Source organism: Branchiostoma lanceolatum, chromosome 19 (assembly GCF_035083965.1).
Source record: "Branchiostoma lanceolatum isolate klBraLanc5 chromosome 19, klBraLanc5.hap2, whole genome shotgun sequence".
Classification (NCBI taxonomy): domain Eukaryota; kingdom Metazoa; phylum Chordata; class Leptocardii; order Amphioxiformes; family Branchiostomatidae; genus Branchiostoma; species Branchiostoma lanceolatum.
Genome location: NC_089740.1, coordinates 1,958,562 through 1,976,431, shown reverse-complemented (window position 1 = coordinate 1,976,431; position 17,870 = coordinate 1,958,562). Strand labels below are relative to the sequence as shown.

The following is a 17,870-nucleotide window of genomic DNA, read 5'->3' as shown; positions in this document are numbered from 1 at the left end:
ACATCTAGAAAGAAACGTAACATTTAAGATATTTATTTTGCTTATCAATATGTCAAATTTTCACGAAATCTGTAAACAAACTTGTAAGTAAGTTTTGACATACCTGTACAGTTGAAGCCGTCCCCGCTGTACCCATTAGTACAGTTACACACAAACGACCCGTCCGTGTTGGTGCATGTAGCGTTGTCGTGACATGGAAAGTTTATACATTCATCGACGTCTAGAAAGAAACGTAACATTTAAGACATTTAATTTGCTTATCAATAAGTCAAATTTTCACGAAATCTGTAAACAAACTTGCAAGTTAGTTCTGACATACCTGTACAGTTGAAGCCGTCCCCGCTGTACCCATTAGTACAGTTACACACAAACGACCCGTCCGTGTTGGTGCATGTAGCGTTGTCGTGACATGGAAAGTTCATACATTCATCGACATCTAGAAAGAAACGTAACTTTTAAGACATTCAATTTGCATATCAATAAGTCATATTGTAACGAAAAAGCTAGTGTCACAAACTTGCAAGTAAGTTTTGACATACCTGTACAGTTGAAGCCGTCCCCGCTGTACCCATTAGTACAGTTACACACAAACGACCCGTCCGTGTTGGTGCATGTAGCGTTGTCGTGACATGGAAAGTTCATACATTCATCGACATCTAGAAAGAAATGTAACATTTATGAGATTTAAATTTCCATATTGACATGTCAAATTTCACAGAAAAATGTCACAAACGCGCAAGTAAGTTTTGACATACCTGTACAGTTGAAGCCGTCCCCGCTGTACCCATTACTACAGTTACACACAAACGACCCGTCCGTGTTGGTGCATGTAGCGTTGTCGTGACATGGAAAGTTCATACATTCATCGACATCTAGAAAGAAACGTAACATTTAAGATATTTAATTTGCTTATCAATAAGTCAAATTTTCACGAAATCTGTAAACAAACTTGCAAGTAAGTTTTGACATACCTGTACAGTTGAAGCCGTCCCCGCTGTACCCATTAGTACAGTTACACACAAACGACCCGTCCGTGTTGGTGCATGTAGCGTTGTCGTGACATGGAAAGTTTATACATTCATCGACATCTAGAAAGAAACGTAACTTTTAAGACATTCAATTTGCATATCAATAAGTCATATTGTAACGAAAAAGCTAGTGTCACAAACGTGCAAGTAAGTTTTGACATACCTGTACAGTTGAAGCCGTCCCCGCTGTACCCATTAGTACAGTTACACACAAACGACCCGTCCGTGTTGGTGCATGTAGCGTTGTCGTGACATGGAAAGTTTATACATTCATCGACATCTAGAAAAAAACGTAACATTTAAGATATTTAATTTGCTTATCAATAAGTAAAATTTTCACGAAATCTGTAAACAAACTTGCAAGTAAGTTTTGACATACCTGTACAGTTGAAGCCGTCCCCGCTGTACCCATTAGTACAGTTACACACAAACGACCCGTCCGTGTTGGTGCATGTAGCGTTGTCGTGACATGGAAAGTTTATCCATTCATCGACATCTAGAAAGAAACGTAACATTTAAGATATCTAATTTGCTTATCAATAAGTCAAATGTTCACGAAATCTGTAAACAAACTTGCAAGTAAGTTTTGACATACCTGTACAGTTGAAGCCGTCCCCGCTGTACCCATTAGTACAGTTACACACAAACGACCCGTCCGTGTTGGTGCATGTAGCGTTGTCGTGACATGGAAAGTTTATACATTCATCGACATCTAGAAAGAAACGTAACATTTAAGATATTTAATTTGCTTATCAATAAGTAAAATTTTCACGAAATCTGTAAACAAACTTGCAAGTAAGTTTTGACATACCTGTACAGTTGAAGCCGTCCCCGCTGTACCCATTAGTACAGTTACACACAAACGACCCGTCCGTGTTGGTGCATGTAGCGTTGTCGTGACATGGAAAGTTTATACATTCATCGACATCTAGAAAGAAACGTAACATTTAAGATATTTAATTTGCTTATCAATAAGTAAAATTTTCACGAAATCTGTAAACAAACTTGCAAGTAAGTTTTGACATACCTGTACAGTTGAAGCCGTCCCCGCTGTACCCATTAGTACAGTTACACACAAACGACCCGTCCGTGTTGGTGCATGTAGCGTTGTCGTGACATGGAAACTTCTTACATTCATCGACATCTAGAAAGAAACGTAACTTTTAAGACATTCAATTTGCATATCAATAAGTCATATTGTAACGAAAAAGCTAGTGTCACAAACTTGCAAGTAAGTTTTGACATACCTGTACAGTTGAAGCCGTCCCCGCTGTACCCATTAGTACAGTTACACACAAACGACCCGTCCGTGTTGGTGCATGTAGCGTTGTCGTGACATGGAAAAATCATACATTCATCGACATCTAAAAAGAAACATAACATATATGAGATTTAAATTTCCATATTGACATGTCAAATTTCACAGAAAAGTGTCACAAACGTGCAAGTATGTTTTGACATACCTGTACAGTTGAAGCCGTCCCCGCTGTACCCATTAGTACAGTTACACACAAACGACCCGTCCGTGTTGGTGCATGTAGCGTTGTCGTGACATAGAAAGTTCATACATTCATCGACATCTAGAAAGAAACGTTACATTTAAGACATTTATTTTGCATATCAATATGTCAAATTTTCACAAAATCTGTAAACAAACTTGCAAGTTAGTTTTGACATACCTGTACAGTTGAAGCCGTCCCCGCTGTACCCATTAGTACAGTTACACACAAACGACCCGTCCGTGTTGGTGCATGTAGCGTTGTCGTGACATGGAAAGTTCATACATTCATCGACATCTAGAAAGAAACGTAACATTATAGACATTTAATTTGCATATCAATAAGTCATATTTTAACGAAAAAGCTAGTGTCACAAACTTGCAAGTAAATTTTGACATACCTGTGCAGTTGAAGCCGTCCCCGCTGTACCCATTAGTACAGTTACACACAAACGACCCGTCCGTGTTGGTGCATGTAGCGTTGTCGTGACATGGAAAGTTTATACATTCATCGACATCTAGAAAGAAACCTAACATTTAAGACATTTAATTTGCTTATCAATAAGTCAAATTTTCATGAAATCTGTAGACAAACTTGCAAGTAAGTTTTTGCATACCTGTACAGTTGAAGCCGTCCCCGCTGTACCCATTAGTACAGTTACACACAAACGACCCGTCCGTGTTGGTGCATGTAGCGTTGTCGTGACATGGAAACTTCTTACATAAATCGACATCTAGAAAGAAACGTAACTTTTAAGACATTCAATATGCATATCAATAAGTCATATTGTAACGAAAAAGCTAGTGTCACAAACGTGCAAGTAAGTTTTGACATACCTGTACAGTTGAAGCCGTCCCCGCTGTACCCATTAGTACAGTTACACACAAACGACCCGTCCGTGTTGGTGCATGTAGCGTTGTCGTGACATGGAAAAATCATACATTTATCGACATCTAAAAAGAAACATAACATTTATGAGATTTAAATTTCCATATTGACATGTCAAATTTCACAGAAAAGTGTCACAAACGTGCAAGTATGTTTTGACATACCTGTACAGTTGAAGCCGTCCCCGCTGTACCCATTAGTACAGTTACACACAAACGACCCGTCCGTGTTGGTGCATGTAGCGTTGTCGTGACATAGAAAGTTCATACATTCATCGACATCTAGAAAGAAACGTAACATTTAAGACATTTATTTTGCATATCAATATGTCAAATTTTCACAAAATCTGTAAACAAACTTGAATGTTAGTTTTGACATACCTGTACAGTTGAAGCCGTCCCCGCTGTACCCATTAGTACAGTTACACACAAACGACCCGTCCGTGTTGGTGCATGTAGCGTTGTCGTGACATGGAAAGTTCATACATTCATCGACATCTAGAAAGAAACGTAACATTATAGACATTTAATTTGCATATCAATAAGTCATATTTTAACGAAAAAGCTAGTGTCACAAACTTGCAAGTAAATTTTGACATACCTGTACAGTTGAAGCCGTCCCCGCTGTACCCATTAGTACAGTTACACACAAACGACCCGTCCGTGTTGGTGCATGTAGCGTTGTTGTGACACGGAGAAGTGATGCATTCATTAACATCTGTAAAAACAAGTTCAAATAATCTTGGATTTTAGGTCATTTTGTGTCTAAAACCTGTAATTTCTTCGTTCATCAACCCGCATTTAAAACTCTGATCTGAGTTGTTGCAGATTTTATATTTTCATCGACGTTTTCTTACATGAAACGGCAATTAATTCTAATATATTTACTGAAGACAGAAAAAAATGTCTCTCAATTTTAGATGCATTGAAATGACAACTTACCTTAGCCGATTTTAATTTTTACAACTTATAATATTCCTGCTTTTTCTTGATTAAGCTCAGAATAAAAAGAATTTAACACTTAGGTTTGTTGCTGTTTTTTCAAATCTTTACTGAGAAAGCTTAGACATAAGATGCCTGGTAGTAGAACTGCAGGCCACTCACCTTTTATACCCATATATCTTGCCTTAAAGTTAAAAGCGTCTGTAATACCTAAATGTGTGATTTTTTGTCGGTATGTGTCTATTGGGAATTTCCACACAACACATCTAGTTTCTTTTTCTCAAGATGACCTTACCCGCACACGTTGAAATAGGATGACTCCATGTTCCGTCAGCTTGGCACGACACGTTAAAGGCACCGTTGACTTTGTACCCGACGTCACAGGTGAACGTAACCACGTCCTGGTAAAGGTACGCTCCAGCAGGACTCAGCGTCCCGTGAGCTGGAGCCGTCAGAGTCGGACATTCTAGACCAGAATCTGGTGTCGCTGAAGAGGAAGGTGAATTTGTTGTTGCCGATGTTGTACGCGAGTTTGTTGTTGCTGATGACCTAGGTGGAACTGTTGTTGTTGGTAACGTAGTTACATTTGTTGTTGCTGTTGACGAAAGCGAATTTGTTGTTGCTGATGTTGTACGTGAGTTTGTTGTTGCTGATGACGTAGGTGAATCTGCTATTGTTGCTGATAATGTAGGTATATTTGTTGTAGCTGTTGACGAAAGCGAATCTGTTGTACGTGAGTCTGTTGTTCTTGATGACGTAGGTGAATCTGTAGTTCTTGATGACGAAAGTGAATCTGTTGTTGTTAATGACGTAGTCGGATTAGATGTTGACGATGATGATGAAAGTGTATTCGTGGTTGTTGATGCCGTGGGAGAATATGTTGTTGACGATGAAGTGGGTGAGTCTGCTATTGGTTATTTCAAATCTGTTGTCAAATATGTTGGGAGTACTTTTTACGATATGTTTGAATATAAACCAGTTTTATTTGCTTATTTTGATACCTTTGTCATAATCTCTACATAGGTTAAAGAATTGTCGGTAGCTACGTCTACTGACGCCACATAACTTACAAGAGACTCTTATATACAACCTGTCTAAGAAGGTTTCTCAACGTCAAATGGCAAGGTAGAATACCAGGCACAGATGTTCCCGCTCTAGTCTCCACACCGTCTTAAAGCAGTTTCAGCTCAGATAGTCCGGGCATCTAGTCAGTAATCGATACCATCGATTGCCTTGAGACTGTTCTATGATGAACTCGGAGGTATACGGTTACTTGGTGGTCAGCAAACATTGAAGAAAAGCTGCTTGAAAGCATCTTGAAAGCGTTTAACATTAAGAATAACTCGTGACAGCGAATCGCTATTACAGTGGCGATAAGCAATCCGGGAAGGCGTCAGCACCTATGACGAAGCACGCCAAAAATGCCGTCCAGCAAAAGAAGCAAGCCAGATAGGACCAACTCTTCACAGAACACTGCTCCCGTTTCTTGTTAACACTGCAGCCGCCGGTTCCGGACAGCGAATCGCTAGCGACCTACTACAGTGGGGATAAGCAATCCGAGAAGGCGTCACCACCTATGACGAAGCACGCCAAAAATGCCGTCCAGCAAAAGAAGCAAGCCAGATAGGACCAACTCTTCACAGAACACTGCTCCCGTTTCTTGTTAACACTGCAGCCGCCGGTTCCGGGCAAGAATATGTAGGTCTGTGTAGCCACCTGAAGATACATTTGGCTCAACCAACCCAAGCAAATGATGGCAACAAAGCGGTCCTCTTCAGATTGACGGACGACAAGCAAATAATTGAACTTCCTAATGCCGTAACTATAGCTAAGGCATTCCCATTATTACCACTAGGAAATAATAGTTTCTCATCAATCATGCAAGTGATCTTCTATGTGTATAATAATGCGTATCTATATCAATTATATCAAATTCTTGAATTTTCCTCAATAACCATGCAAATTCTGAATTAAAGTTGAAAAGTTAACACGAGTGATGAAATAATCCAAATCTTAGAATGATCGACTTCTGTCTTTGCCCTGGAATGACCAGTCCAATGCTTTTTTATGACGCATTATGCACATAGAATGCGTAACTCGGTGAGCAGTGGATCATACGTTGCAGAAATTTTTTGAGTTACAAACATATTCCTCAAAAACGATGCAGAAAGTTTTTGGCGCCCTCAGTCTGTGTTGATCACATATGATCCACTGCTCACCGTATACAGTCACAGCTTCTCGAGTTATGTTGTCCGCAAACGCAAAGACAAAGACACAGCAAAAGAAATCTAAATCGGCAAAGATTATATCATGTATGGTGGAGGTAAAGAGTCCCAACAGACCGATCGCCTGTGGCAGTTGCAGATTCAAACCTACCCAATGATGTCTGTGATATCGTTTCCTGTTGTGTCGTTGTAGTTGCTGGAGGAGACGTCGTAATATTTGTTGCTTGAGCTGAAAATAAAAGAAAATCATAAAAGTAGGTTAAACATTGATATCCTCATACATGTATGAAGAAGATGGATTCAATGCAACATATGTCATAAGAGGAATTCGGTATCCAGCATTAAAAAAAAAAAACATGACGGTAGTCTCGTGTGAAACTGTATGCTTAAAAAAGGTATTTGTTATTGATAACCCGAATAACAATTCGAAGCTATCTTTAGGAAGCGTTTGCGTGTCGTTCTGTCTGTAAAGGTATGTGGTATTCACAATTAAGTGTAAAAAAAGGTCTTAATTTGCATAATTAATGAGGAAATCTATTATCCCAGTGTAATACTAGGCAGGCTGGTTATCAACTGATATGGATTACTTCAATAAGGATCAAATCTGCAAAATTAATGCAAAAATGCCATTATCCCTTAACTTCTGTCTAAGCTACAGGTACCCAGTACCTGCACGCAGAATATCTTTGAAAGCCTTCCATTGTCTATTCAGTTGACCTCTGTGAAATGTTCTGACGAAAACGCTCCTGCATTTCAAAAGTATGTTGAAAGAGCGCCTCAACTTACTGTATCTGTATCTATATAGCCGGTATAACCGCCATTAGGTGTACACGTCAGCTTCGCAGGCACGCGGAGCGGAAGTTGCTGGTCATATTACACTGAACGGTCTTTTACACCTAGTCTTTGCATATCTGAGTGCAACCGTTCTTTAAAGCTACTTAGTGAGGAAGCTCCTACAGTACTTGTTGACAACGTGTTCCATTCTACTATCATGGTTCTCGGGAAATACGAATTTTTGAACACATCAATCCTTGGCTGATAACTCTGGTAACGTTGGGTAACATAAATTCGCCATTTTCCGATAATGGTTGACTGAAATCAATCTAGCAGAACAATAAACCATCCTTTTTCTATTATTCTGTCAGTATCATGTACTATCTTTGCACAAATCATATATATGGTAGATTTTGTCTCTAGTCGTGCTGACACCATAATATTTCAACTTGAAACTACCGTCCGCCGCACGCACAATGACGGTGCTGTCGGACAGGTGTGAACATTATTTCGGGAGAGAAGATTCGTCTTGAATATCTTACCGCTAATTACATTTCATACAGCAGCTATTCGTTCCATTCTTGGCTTGAGGAGAGTGCTATGGATATAGACGTGTCCAAGTAAAAAAAATACACGAAAAAACGGCCGTACCGCAAATATCAGGCCTTCGGGAACAACCCGTGTGTTGGTTGAGTCGGTAGAACGTCACTCAAAGTCAACCCCCACCGTCATGGAAATTATTGTACATTATTCATCGGGGCGTTAGCTGGATGCCGTAGAAATGGTAATACTACTATGTCCATGTGTTTCTGCTTGTGCTAAGAGCAAACTTTGAGGAAAATATCGCCATCAGTCCACTATCACACACAACATTTAGACAAAAAAGTGTTCCTCGCAAACGTTTGTCGTCTGCCGAATAGCGGATTCTGGGTAACGAATATGGCGGCGGGAAAATTCACCGTAGTGCCGTAGCCATTAGTTGTAGCAACAAAGAGGCGTTTTGAGGATTAATCACACTTAGAATCCAGTTGTAGATTAGCAAAAGAGATTCTAATAAGTTGTATTGTAAATAATTGTGTTGAGCAGGAAGCGGATGTGACATTTGTCTTATAAACCAGCGAACAACTATGTAGTATAATTCTCCCACGAAGCCCTCAGACTGTGACAATAAGGGACGGAGAGTTTTTGACGTAGCCAACTTCGAATGCATGGTTATCGAAGCTTTTCAGACAGTGTTCTGAATACGTTAGTCTGTCAAGTTTGCATTTTTAGCGGTATTACTGATGTTGCATCTAGCACATATTCCTAAATACCCCGTTTTCGAAAAATCGCGAATTTAAGTACCCCGCGAATTTATGTTACCTAACGTTAATTAAAAGCATGACGTGTTACATGTTTTTCTGACATCAGCCCTATCTAGATCGGGAGAGGAGCTACAAGTGCCCGCGCTTTAACGTCGTATTACTCTTGAGTGTTTGTACTACAAAACTTGATAACTTTGAAATACCTTTTAGTTGGCAAGAATTCCATAATAATATTAATAAAGGTTTGTCATTTTGGTTGCTATGGCAACGGGTTTCTAGCAGGTACATTTTACGAAATCTACTAGTTTCGGTTAAGACAACGAGATTTACAGGTTCTGCAACGCCACAATTGTGTTCCGACATCAAAAATGCCGTGTGTAATTTAATGTAACATTCATGATCAACTTTAAACAATCTATGCAAAGAACCTTTTGTAGAAGAAAAAGCCTGCTTCAGGCCTGGTCAAAGCACAACGAAGAAAATTCTTCAATCGTCGGATTATAATGACATCTGGAGCGCCAAGAAGAACTGTTGTACAATTATAAAGGCTTACGACATGGTGGTTAATGATGGGTTCTGAGAGGCTTCGGTGTCAAGGAAGGCGTTATAGAAGCCTTGTAGGTGAAAGCCTCTGGCGCAGCATTGCTTAACAACCAAGTAAAGGAAATCTTAAGGACTACCGCCGGGGTTCGTCAGGGCTGCTTGTTATCGCCAGTTCCTTCCAACTTATATCTGAAGAAGATCGTGCAGGACACACTGCAAGATTATCACACATCTATCTTTATCGGTGGCAGACGCATCTGTAACCTTCGCTTTTCAGATGACATCGATCTCCTGGCCGGCACCAACACCGAATTCCAGGACATCATAGACAAGCTAACAAACTTGGAACACTGGATCATTCGGCATAGACGTCATTACTAAGAAGAGCAAGGTCATGTATGGTCCACAGCATGGGCGAGACACAAGCGGACTCACTCACATACATGTCTGGGTCTGTTACAAAGGATGGCACCATGTACCAGTACAGCAGCAAAGGCTCGTATGAACAATATATTGATATCCTTAGAGGTCAGGGGTCAGATGTAGTCATCTGACGGTAATTTTGTGAGCTCTCCAAAATTTGCGTTCTGGTCGCTCTCGAGTGGTGTTAACCGTTCTTTTTCCTAGTTATAATGATATATTAGTCTACACTGACTGTCGTCGCTACCCTGGAATAACCTGCAGCTGCTTTCAACTTTGTGGCCAGTTTCTCACCGAGTGGGAGGGCTATAAGCTAGTTCGGAGTTGCTACTACGCACGTGCAGTGTCAGAGGTGAAGGCCCCCGGCTCGTATACAGTGCTCGCCTGGACATTGTCAAGATTTACATAACAACTGTCTAGATTTGCATAATAACGCCCCGACTGGCTTTGTTCACGTCTCGGGGGCCATCACCTTTGACACTGCACATGCGTAGTAACAACTCCGAACTAGCTTATTCTGACAGGAAAGATGGCGGCGTGTGGCGACATTTCAAGGCTCCAAGACACCAACATTTGGAACAAAATCGACGCAGTTGGTGTGTCAAAGATGTCAGAATTGATATAGTTGAAGCATTGTACAGCACAGTTCGTAACGAGCTAACTGACGCTATAAAGCCCGAAGAAATTCTAGTCGCACATGTGCAGTACCTAAGCCAAAACCGCACCTGCATAATTAATTAGCTTTGGATAAGCCTAGACGCTAAGGTTAAAGCAATCAGTGTCGGTCGTGTTGTTGTCGGCTCAAGCTAAGGTCCTACGGAATCTCAGACTTCCAGAACACCGGGTTAAGGAAAACTGACATCAGGATCTCAATCCATGGAATCCAACAACATCAAATTTGAGAAACAAAAAAAATCTGTTTAAGAGAGGTCAGCGAACTGCAGCCAACTACACCGAGAGCCAGTTGCGTAAGAAATGCATTTGCACACAAATTGGAAAATGTTCACAATCCAAAGCCTATAGTCTAAAAGCCGACATACTTTTACACCACACAGCGCAGTTAACACTTGGATGCCTCTCACATGTAACTTTCTACACAGTCATCCAGAATTTTGGCCGTACTACCTTTTGAACCCGCGTCAAAGACAACGGGGGTCGCGGATAATTACTGTCTTCTGCGACCTTGATTGGTCTAAAATCCAAGATGGTGGACCATAGCATATATATAAGCGAAGTTATATGCGATTATTGTTACTCGAATTTCGTCATTTTATATAATCAGTGAAAAACTCGCAGTAAAAAATGTCTCAATACTAGTATTTCACCGAACGGAAGAGATCTTCGAACTCCCGTTTTATAGCTACCTCATGAAAAACAAATCCATCGCGATGCGGCTTTAGCTTATAGCCTATAATTTAAACAGTGGCCTTCGGGCGATAGAAAACCGGTTCCTTCGTGTTCTGTGCATCATACAATGGCGATGCACCTATCTAAAGAGATAAACATCTTAGATTTAACTTATAGGTAGTGTATTTACCTTACTCTTACATGTGCGTGTACATTTTAAGTAGTACTGTAGCTCGACTTCAATAAAGGCAACATATGTGCCATCTCTCTAAATCCTGCTGTCAAATTCCGTAAGATTTGATCGACTACTACTCGAAGCGGAGTTTTGTTTGTCCTTGGGTTTTGTCCCTGGCCCGGAGAGAGTCTACAAAATGGCAAAAACAACGGTCACTTCTTCATCTAGTCAAACTTTGGCTTTGCAGAGTCACAAATGGGACGTAACCTAGCTAGCAGACTTTATGTGGTTTTGTGGCGGATCTGTAGCCCTTGTCCTCCTCTTTTTTATTATGTACTTCTTTCATAACGTTTTACCGGCAACTACTTTGGAGGCTATACTATTGTATTCAAACCAAGTGATAATGCACGTCACAAACAGACTACCAGGCTTGATTTAGATATGAAACTGTGAGTCCCATTCCAGTGACTAGAAAAATATTTCTAATACCCTGCGTTAAGTTTCAAAGTATGTCCGTCGTTGACCGTCGTACGATTATGATTATAATGTTCCTAGAAATTTCAAGCAAGATCTGACAAGAACTACCACAGAAAAAGATTTTTCGTAACGAGACGGCCGCGTTTTGCAAAGCACATCCGCGAATATGTCAAGTCCCCCCTCCCCCTCACAGTTTTATATACTATTAGTTAGACGATTGTACGGCGAATGTGACCAAGTAATTTAGGGTCAAGTCAGATTTAACGAACGATAAGTATGAACTGAGAACGTTGTAAGAACAGCCATATGAATGTATCGCATGGAATAATGACGTAAATTTGATGTCCCATATCCTCAACCCTTATATCTATAAATTTGTCAACCCTTTTTAAAAAATGAACACTAATTAAAAAGATATCTATAATGAGGTTATGCCAACCTGTTTCCAAAGGGTAAAAACACACACAAAACACCACCAAGAGCAGCATATTCAGCAGCGGTGCCGCACTCCTGTTGTCAAGGGAAATGTTCACAACTCGCCAACTGTAACTATCTTTCACAACAGAGTTGTAAAGTCCCAATCATGTAACACCTGGTAAGGACTGTCTAAACTTGTAACCAGCAGACTACGTTACACTCCTGGGCACAGTTTAATGAGTTAATGATACTGGTTGAGCAAGCATATGGCTTGAAGCAAGCGTAATTTACGGTACTTTTCGCCTCCAGGTGTAATTTAGATTAACCGCACTACCAGCATGCACAGCGGCCTCGGCGGCCGAAAGAGACGTCCTTGACCTTGGCGAGAAATTGCGAGAGATAATTTACAATGGCGATGAATATACACCTCTTCTAAGTGTTGTACAATATTTGTTGCATTTGCATTTGTATATGAAACCTTTATGATTTCTGGCTAAGTGTGTGTTTGTGCTGGAATCTAACGTTTTGGAGTGTGCTATCTTTCACAATATACTAGTATATCATAAAAAGAGGGCCGTATACTGTACATTTCTTTTACATTCGTGGAGACTTGGAGGGGGGGGTGAGCACAATGAAGGAACTGTACAGTACCACGCGAACGTAATCACTGAGTGAGCGCGGAGAAAACGCCGCGTCCGCCGGCTCGGGTTGTACGAGTATCAAACCTTGATAATGCCCACCACAGAACGTTTTGCAGACCGTGCCTGAAGGGCACACGAGAGGTCACACGAGATGTCAAAGGAGGCGGGTTTTTTTCAAGCGTCATTCCTTCATTGTAACGTCACTATGACGATGACCTCACGTTTTCCCCTATACAAATGCCTAAAGCGATGCATACATTAGTGTATTGTACAGTGAAACACGAAGGTTCAGTTTTATCGCAAAAGGAGGCCTTGAGGGAAAAATAAGATTAAAAACATGGAATTTATATGTCAAGAGATATTGTGTGTGCGTACGCGTGATTTCGTATGTGTGTGTACGGTCTCAGCGAAGTAATGATTTCGCCATAGAGAGGTCACCGTGAAATCTGCAAAAATTTAACCAACGCTAACATGTCAAGATATACAGTATGAAGGACAACAGCGAACAAAGGTCAAAGGTCATAAGATTCCATTGACACCTGGTTATTGTCAGTCCATGTTTCGAATTAAAGAGAGTTTTTACAGGTAAAGTAGATGTAGCAAATTACACTTGAACCATGCCGTTAGACTGTCGAATTAGCGAGACGGTTAGATTAGCTCATCGCGCGCGTGTCGTAATCTCAAACAGCAATAATATTTACGTTCGGTATAGTCCTTGTAAGTCTGGGACGTCACATTAACCCTATCCAGACTGCGTTGGGGGGGGGGGGGGGGGTGCGGCAAAAAGTGCCAAACGATGTATGCTGGGACTACCAAACTTGGTGACTTTTCCTAAAATTTTGTTGGCAACAATTTAATTTTAATGGTTCAAGATTATCCTTTTTCATGTTGCCATGGCAACGGGTTTCTGACAGACATTTTATGCAAAAATCATTAATTTTTTGAAAACAATATTTCTCAGGTTTTCTTGCCCAACTTCACTAGTTTTCCAACATGTATAACATAATATGTAATTAGATGTAACTTTCCTGATTTAATATTCATAATTTATGCTAATTTGATGACGTAATCAGTCAAAATCCAAGATGGCGGACTATATCAATATTTCAGGTATCAGCAGGCTTTTTTGCCTTTAAAATCGTCAATACCTGACATTTTCTTTATCAGAAACATTTTGATTAACGTTTAAGTCTATTTCAAGTGTCCTTTGGGGTCATAAGTGAAAAAAAAGGATTTTTAAAAATTTCAAAATGGCCGATCAAGATGGAGGATCCCAAGGGATCGCTAACAACACATGACGTCATTCTATGACGTCATTTTGACGTCAACGTACATAGCATTGACGTTGTATGCCTTTGCATACCTTAAAATGAATAGTACAAACCGTTTTGTTTAATACCTTTCAGATATTACGGGAATTCCCTATTTAGCCGATAAAATCACATCGATGACGTCATAATTACGTCATATTACGTCATAACGTCAAAATTACAGGAATTATAAAACTTGACGTGAATATCGCTCCCTGCAAATTTGGTGATGATACATCATACCGTTCGGAAATTATGAGGGGGGGGCGAATCAGCCCTAATATTGCTTAGGAGAGCACACAAAAGCTTAAAAGGCTGGCACCCAAATTAAAGGCTTATAAAAGTGAATATTGTTAAAAGTTTATCACAATAGGAAGCGGCTTATCCAGGGTTCTACCGTCATCTGGTGACAAAGTAATGTTTAAGGTATTTACGTAAATTCGTAATCATTCTGTATCTTATAGATGCTCGCTTGTGAATCTTGACCTATAGCTATAGCCGATATGGCGTGTATACTATCGGCTACACAAAGACACAGATGTTACACACAACGCAGCTCGGCGGTTAGCCAGACTTTAATTTAGGGACAGCCTGACAGACACATCTAACCTGATTACTGAGTGGCCTGTTTAATTTAGACAGCATAAATTTAGCAGTTTGGCAGTTAGTCAGGATTCCACGCAGACCGTGTGACGCCGGTTGTGTAACAGAGTTGTTTTTCTAAGCTAGCTTCGTCTGACACGGCCGCGGTTACTCAAGTTCATGTTCGGATATACATAAAACAGGGCTTTCATGGCCCTTTTTAAAGTCTTATGCGAAATGATTCGATGAGGCAAAATGTAAACTAATGGCAAAAAACAACCTGGCGGAAGCGACAAAGTAAATAAAACTCGCCAAAGTAAATGGATACATATCTAAACAAGAGTTCAGATACCTCATATCATGAAATACATATTATGCAAATATGACCCTCATTTGCAAAATTCATATTCAACTATGTTCACTGTCACATAACTTCAAAATGCCATAAGTATGAAATTCCAGTATCTACCAATACGGAATTACAGTATTTTTTCATTAAGTATGCAAATTAGGTCTTCGTTTGCGTAAATTGTATCGAGCAATGTCCCTTTATTTCTCAGTAGCATACGTTGCATTTTTGACTATCTTACCATTGAAAGAAGTGGATTTATACAGTTCCTCATTAATTAGGTAAATTGGATTCTGATTTGCATTATTACCATTTCATTATAACAAGTAAATCTTGAGCTATCCACGTGATAGAAACAAGTATATACAGATTTTGTTGTATACTCTTTGTGGTTTGACCACTAGCTGTCGGGCCCCTGGGCAATATTTGTCTCAGTTTAGAAAGTAACAGGTGTTAGTTGCAACAATATGCCTAGTGACACTGTAAATATAGATTTTCCTTATTAGTGATAAAATAAAGTCCAATTTGCGTAATGTGCACTTCATTATGTATATCTCTGTCAAAGCTACCTGCATATTAAATATAATGGAGATCCGTCGTTCCTTTGTTCAGCTATTCTCCTTGAAAGACTTTGGCAAAATTGCCAATACAGTTCTGGAGCAAGCTGCTAGGGGGCCCAAACCTGCAGCACTTCTTGATAACATTATAAGCTATCTGCCATATTAAAACAAGGTCCACAGCATGTTCAGGTCAAAGGGTGCAAAAAAGGAAGTTGTGCTGCATTACCAAGGTCACATACCAGGTGGCCCAAAATAGACCTTGACCTTTGTTTTCCCAACACCTACCTACATAGCAAATATCATTATAATCCATCCAGAGGTTCTTGAGTTATGCTGACTGCAATAGTCCTGAAACAAACGCACAGACAGACACACAGGCAGACACACACGAACACACAGACATGCAAAAAAAATATCCCCATTTTTCATGAATATTAAAAAACCCTTAGATATTCTACCTACAGGATCAATTATTTTTATCTCCATTGAAAATGTGTGTGTGTGTGTGTGTGTGTGTGTGTTAGGAGTACTGACTTTAGTCAGCATCCTCGTCGACGGGGATGAGCTAGAGAGATGAATCAGCATAACCCAAGAACTTCTAAATGGATTACAATTGTATTTGGTATGTAGGCAGGTGTTGGGAAGCCGAAATTCAATATTGATTTTGGGCCCCCTGGTATGTGACCTTGTTACTGCAGCAGAACTTTCGTTTTGTATCTTTTGACCAAAACATGCTATGGTCTTGATGTTTTTGGTGGCAGCACGCTTGTGATGTAATAAAGAATTGGTGTAGGTTAGGGCTCCCTAGCAGCTTGCTCTAGAATTGCAGGGGCATTATTGTGAAAAGTTTTCAAGGAGAATAACTAAACAAACAAACGACAGCTTTCCATGACATTTAGTATGCAGGGAGCTTATACAGTGTTGTACATTATAAAGTGCAAATTATGCTAATTAGGACTAAATTTGCGTAACTAATCAGGAAAATCTACATTTGCATTTGTGGAGCATCAGCAGATACAAATTATGCAAATAAATTCCTTGTTTGCATAATAGATGGAAAACGCCATTACTCATCAAAGTGGTAAATGATTGGATTGTCAATATTGCGACATGTGTAAGTAAATGAAAGGTGTTCATGACCTTGCATATATTATGTAAATGTAATTTGCATAAGCAGAATAGTTCATGGAGATATAATGTCTCTAAACTCTTGTTTCCATAGTTTTCCTCTCAACATGCATTTCCCCAGGTTAAACATCAACATCTAGGCGAGTCATTGGGAAGGTCACGTGATACGCGAAAATTAGAAAACACGACTCAGCGTTTCAGACAGCTCACTAACGAGCTCAATCTGAAAGTGACTTTCACCATCTGACAAAGGTAATATTAGGGTCAACTTCAGCGAAACACACACTAACCCCCCTCTAGTAGGCAGATTGCCTTAGTTGTAGAGTCAGCGTTTTATTTTCTGTACAGTTAACTCATTTAACTTACACTAGTTTTAACAGTTAACGCAAGTTGGTTTGTAAAACAAATGAACTGATATATAAAAGGGATACGGGACATTTTATCAAGCGGCATATATCTGATAGCAAGGATTGATTTTTATCAGAAATGGATGGTAACAAATGTGTTGCTATTTGGTGCATCAGGGATTCTTCAAACACATACAGAGATATAGATAAATACGCGAACTACGTGTGTGTCTGTGTGTGTGTGTGTGTGTGTGTGTGTGTGTGTGTGTGTGTGTGTGTGTCTGTGTTGTGTGCTTTTACATGTGTGTGTGTATGTGTGAGAATGTATGTGTGTGTTTTTGTGTGTTTCTAAGATGGATAAGACGTACATGTAGATGAACTCCACATCACCTTTCCCTTGCCTGCAGTGAAATTCAACTAAAGGAATTCTTTATTCAAGAGTTGGGAGAGTTCCAAACAGTTGTCGGGCGGACAGATGTAATACATTCTTAATGTTGCCAAAAAAAGATCTCTATCACCCTTTTTTGGCAACAAGTAATGCTAACGCTGCAACTTAGCTGAAAACATGTCTGGTATTGTTGACAAGACGGGACGAGCGGCCACATGCCAGCCACATTACCTCCTGTCCATCAACTTGTTTTCAAGCAGGTCTTTGGGCTGGAGCTACTCCCCGGGCAAAATAAAGCATTGTACTAATTGTATATCTAAATATCCATCAGCATATTTGTATTTTGTACAAATGTATTTGTAAACTTTACCTCCTAATTATTCCCCTTAGATCGAGGCCTACCATTGACTCATTTATGACGAAGGATCACTGACTTCTAAAGTAAAGATAAATGACGTCTCATGAAACGCATTTGAATATTCAACAACATCTTTTAAGTAAATGTACCCAGAGGGCTTTGCTTTGGC

At 39.9% G+C, this 17,870-nt stretch overlaps 1 long non-coding RNA gene across 1 annotated transcript; it reads right to left on the bottom strand.

Moving 5' to 3' along the window:
• Positions 1-4,022: 4,022 nt before the first annotated feature.
• LOC136425720 (uncharacterized) lies at positions 4,023-12,279 on the bottom strand. Its single transcript, XR_010754115.1, has 3 exons — positions 12,061-12,279; positions 6,733-6,810; positions 4,023-4,132 (listed from the first exon to the last, which is right to left on the bottom strand). It is a non-coding gene; the product is annotated as an uncharacterized lncRNA (long non-coding RNA).
• Between the last annotated feature and the right edge of the window lie 5,591 nt (positions 12,280-17,870).